The 5,000-nt window shown below is 45.4% G+C and overlaps 1 protein-coding gene across 1 annotated transcript in view; it reads right to left on the minus strand.

Annotated features, from left to right (window-relative positions):
• Positions 1–5,000, minus strand: part of LOC127927313 (voltage-dependent T-type calcium channel subunit alpha-1I-like) — an 83,790-nt gene that overhangs the window by 14,811 nt on the left and 63,979 nt on the right. The window lies entirely within an intron of this gene.

Raw genomic sequence — 5,000 nt, forward strand, 5'->3', positions numbered from 1 at the left:
GTGCCTAAGGAGTCTTCACACAGGGATAAAGGGCCACTCAACAGTAGGGATACATTGTTCCAAGACAGTGACCTATGGTCAGTTGTACTTCTTTCTCCCTAAAGTTACATTAAAGCTTTTGAGAGGGTAAGCTGATCCTAGATCTGTGACGATGGGAAAAAACTGCCAGTCACCAGTCAGTTGCCGAGCAACAGGTTAACATGACTGTGATTGGAGCTGATAGAGGAAGATGAGAATTTGGCAGGAAGATACAGAAAAAGTTCAGACACGCCCACACAGGTTAAAGCCAATCGACTTGCTGCATTATCCCCAGACAGACGTGACTATGCTGTGATTCGACGCCTGTCTCCAGGTCACGAAGGACGCTGGCAATCAGAATGCGCACGGCCAATGGCAGCCTCTGTTTCAGACTTGCCAACCAAGTGAATGCTTATGTATTCACACACCACCATGACGCAATCCTCTTAGTATGATCAGGCCTATGTAACAGTACAGTGATATTCTGCATTCAGTCCAACTCACAATATATTAGTTGCCGTATTGTGTTTGGAAACTCCTGCCCACAGACAAGACACTTCTTATTCTGATCAACAGGAAGCATATACAGTTGAAGTCGGAAGTTTACATACTTCCCTTTTAAGAATGTGAAATGTCAGAATAATAGAATAATAGTAGAGAGAATGATTTATTTCAGCTTTTATTTCTTTCATCACATTCACAGTGGGGCAGAAGTTTACATACTCTCAATTAGTATTTGGTAGCATTTCCTTTAAATTGTTTAACTTGGGTCAAATGTTCCGGGTAGCCTTCCACAACCTTCCCACAATAAGTTGGGTGAATGTTGGCCCATTCCTCCTGACAGAGCTGGTGTAACTGAGTCAGGTTTGTAGGCCTCCTTGCTCGCACACACGTTTTCAGTTCTGCCCACAAATCTTCTATAGGATTGAAGTCAGGGCTCGGTGATGGCCACTCCAATACCTTACTTTGTTGCCCTTAAGCCCTTAAGCCATTTGGAAGTATGCTTGGGGTCATTGTCCATTTGGAAGACACATTTGCGACCGAGCTTTAACTTCCTGACTGATGTCTTGAGATGCTGCTTCAATATATCCACACAATTTTCCACCCTCATGATGCCATCTATCTGATTCCTTTTGATTTTCCTATGATGTCAAGCAAAGAGGCACTGAGTTTGATGGTAGGCCTTGAAATACATCCACAGGTACACCTCCTGTTTAAAGGCACAGTCAATTTAGTGAATGTAAACTTCTGACGCACTGGAATTGTGATACAGTGAATTATAAGTGAAATAATCTGTCTGTAAACAATTTTTGGAAAATTGACTAGATGTAGATGTCCTAACTGACTTGCTAAAACTATAGTTTGTTAACAAGAAATTTGTGGAGTGGTTGAAAAAACGAGTTCTAATGACTCCAACCTAAATGTATGTAAACTTCCCACTTCAACTGTACCTGTGAAAGGAGTCTACCTCTTTTTCTACCTCTTTGCAGTAGTATGTTTTACAGAAACCCAAACCATTCCATGATTTTATTTAACCATTGAAAACGAGCTACTGCAATGCTGGTTTGATTGAATTGAACACAAACTCAAGAGACTAGAAAAGATCCCCTGCTCCTGTTGGTGGGGATGACATTGAGGAGTCTCTGCATGGTAATAATGTGAATGTGTTGTTAGAGGGGAGGGTCTGGAGAGGAGCAGCTCTGTGGTCGTAAAGATAAGAGCATGAGCGCAACAGGTTTATGACTGTCCTCTCAAAAGCTAACCAATAACAGTCTATTTTCAATTTAACTTGGCAAGTCAGTTAAGAAAAAAATATTATTTACAATGACGGCCTTCCCTGGCCAAAGCCTAACCCATGACGATGCTGGGCGAAATGTGCAACGCCCTATGGGACTCCCAATCACAGCCGGTTGTGATACAGCCTGGACTCATAGCAGGGTGTGTAGTGACACCTCTAGCACTGAGATGCAGTGCCTTAGGTCACTGTGCCACTCGGGAGCCCCTAGTCTATCTGTATAGTATTGCTGTTTCCCTCATAAGCTTATTTGAGAATGTGAACACCGTATATGATCTCGTCTCCTTTCCTTCAAATAATTACCCATAATTCACAGCAGTCACTTCCTCTGAGTCCTCAGAGGGCCGTCTGGCAATGCATGCTGGGATATGAACACATGATGACATGGCATCATCTTGGGGACAGCATGTCTCTCTGTTAGGATCCGCATCACAAGTATGTGTGTGTGGGTAGACGTGTGTGTGCACTGCATATGTGTCACACACTCGCGACGGGAGCCCACCACTCTGATCGTTCCTAATTAAACGCTAATGCTAATTCGGTCACTCGCTGTGACCCAAACCGGATTAAGACCTATCGCTAGTCAGACGGCACGCTGCAAGGCGTGGATTAAAATGGCCGCCGGGTGCCACAGAGCAACCTGACGCCTGCAGAGACAGAGACATCTCAACCTGTTTCTCTCTGAAGTATGCAGGCTAGACACCCTCTCTTCTCTTCTCCTCTTATCTTATCTCCTCTGTCTTTCATCCCTCTCTTCTCACCTCTCTCTTTTCAATATTCCTCTATATTTGCACACTTCTCTTTCATATCCCTTTCTTCCTCTCTCACTCCTCTCTTTTCATACTCCTTCATTCTCTCTTTATACTGTATCTCCTCCTCATCCCCCATTTCTCTCTCTCCATCTCTCCCCTCTTCCTCCCCATCTCTCTCCCTCCTCTTCCTCTTTCTCTCTCCCTCCTCCTCATCTCTCTCTCTCACCATCCTCCCCATGTCTCTCACTCCTTCTCCCCATCCCCCCTCCTCCTCTCTACCTCCTCCCCATCTCTCTCCCTCCTCTGCCTCCTCCTCCCTCTTCTCCCTCCTTCTCCCTTCTCCTCCCTCTCTCTCCCTCCTCCCCACCTCCTTCTTCTCATCTATCCTCCTCCTCTCTCCCTCCTCCACCCCATCTCTCTCCCTCCTCCTCCCTCTTCTCCCTTCTCTCTCCCTAATCTCCCTCCACCGGATATTCTAAAACGGTCCTGTGTTTCTCCATCTTCAGGCGTATTCACCAGTGTTTCTCCATCTTCAGGTGTATTCACCAGTGTTTCTCTATATTCAGGCGTATTCACCAGTGTTTCTCCATCTTCAGGCGTATTCACCAGTGTTTCTCCATCTTCAGGCGTATTCACCAGTGTTTCTCCATCTTCAGGTGTATTCACCAGTGTTTCTCCATCTTCAGGCGTATTCACCAGTGTTTCTCCATATTCAGGCGTATTCACCAGTGTTTCTCCATCTTCAGGTGTATTCACCAGTGTTTCTCCATCTTCAGGCGTATTCACCAGTGTTTCTCCATCTTCAGGCGTATTCACCAGTGTTTCTCCATCTTCAGGTGTATTCACCAGTGTTTCTCCATCTTCAGGCGTATTCACCAGTGTTTCTCCATCTTCAGGCGTATTCACCAGTGTTTCTCCATCTTCAGGCGTATTCACCAGTGTTTCTCCATCTTCAGGCGTATTCACCAGTGTTTCTCCATCTTCAGGCGTATTCACCAGTGTTTCTCCATCTTCAGGCGTATTCACCAGTGTTTCTCCATCTTCAGGCGTATTCACCAGTGTTTCTCCATCTTCAGGCGTATTCACCAGTGTTTCTCCATCTTCAGGTGTATTCACCAGTGTTTCTCCATCTTCAGGCGTATTCACCAGTGTTTCTCCATCTTCAGGCGTATTCACCAGTGTTTCTCCATCTTCAGGCGTATTCACCAGTGTTTCTCCATCTTCAGGCGTATTCACCAGTGTTTCTCCATCTTCAGGTGTATTCACCAGTGTTTCTCCATCTTCAGGCGTATTCACCAGTGTTTCTCCATCTTCAGGCGTATTCACCAGTGTTTCTCCATCTTCAGGCGTATTCACCAGTGTTTCTCCATCTTCAGGCGTATTCACCAGTGTTTCTCCATCTTCAGGCGTATTCACCAGTGTTTCTCCATCTTCAGGCGTATTCACCAGCGTTTCTCCATCTTCAGGTGTATTCACCAGTGTTTCTCCATCTTCAGGCGTATTCACCAGTGTTTCTCTATATTCAGGCGTATTCACCAGTGTTTCTCCATCTTCAGGCGTATTCACCAGTGTTTCTCCATCTTCAGGCGTATTCACCACCAGTGTTTCTCCATCTTCAGGCGTATTCACCAGTGTTTCTCTATATTCAGGCGTATTCACCAGTGTTTCTCCATCTTCAGGTGTATTCACCAGTGTTTCTCCATCTTCAGGCGTATTCACCAGTGTTTCTCCATCTTCAGGCGTATTCACCAGTGTTTCTCCATCTTCAGGTGTATTCACCAGTGTTTCTCTATATTCAGGCGTATTCACCAGTGTTTCTCCATCTTCAGGCGTATTCACCAGTTTTTCTCCATCTTCAGGCGTATTCACCAGTGTTTCTCCATCTTCAGGTTTATTCACCAGTGTTTCTCCATCTTCAGGTGTATTCACCAGTGTTTCTCCATCTTCAGGCGTATTCACCAGTGTTTCTCCATCTTCAGGCGTATTCACCAGTGTTTCTCCATCTTCAGGTGTATTCACCAGTGTTTCTCCATCTTCAGGCGTATTCACCAGTGTTTCTCCATCTTCAGGCGTATTCACCAGTGTTTCTCCATCTTCAGGTGTATTCACCAGTGTTTCTCCATCTTCAGGCGTATTCACCAGTGTTTCTCCATCTTCAGGCGTATTCACCAGTGTTTCTCCATCTTCAGGTGTATTCACCAGTGTTTCTCCATCTTCAGGTGTATTCACCAGTGTTTCTCCATCTTCAGGCGTATTCACCAGTGTTTCTCCATCTTCAGGCGTATTCACCAGTGTTTCTCCATCTTCAGGTGTATTCACCAGTGTTTCTCCATCTTCAGGCGTATTCACCAGTGTTTCTCCATCTTCAGGCGTATTCACCAGTGTTTCTCCATCTTCAGGCGTATTCACCAGTGTTTCTCCATCTTCAGGCGTAT

This window comes from Oncorhynchus keta, unplaced genomic scaffold, assembly GCF_023373465.1.
Source record: "Oncorhynchus keta strain PuntledgeMale-10-30-2019 unplaced genomic scaffold, Oket_V2 Un_scaffold_1198_pilon_pilon, whole genome shotgun sequence".
Lineage (NCBI taxonomy): Eukaryota > Metazoa > Chordata > Actinopteri > Salmoniformes > Salmonidae > Oncorhynchus > Oncorhynchus keta.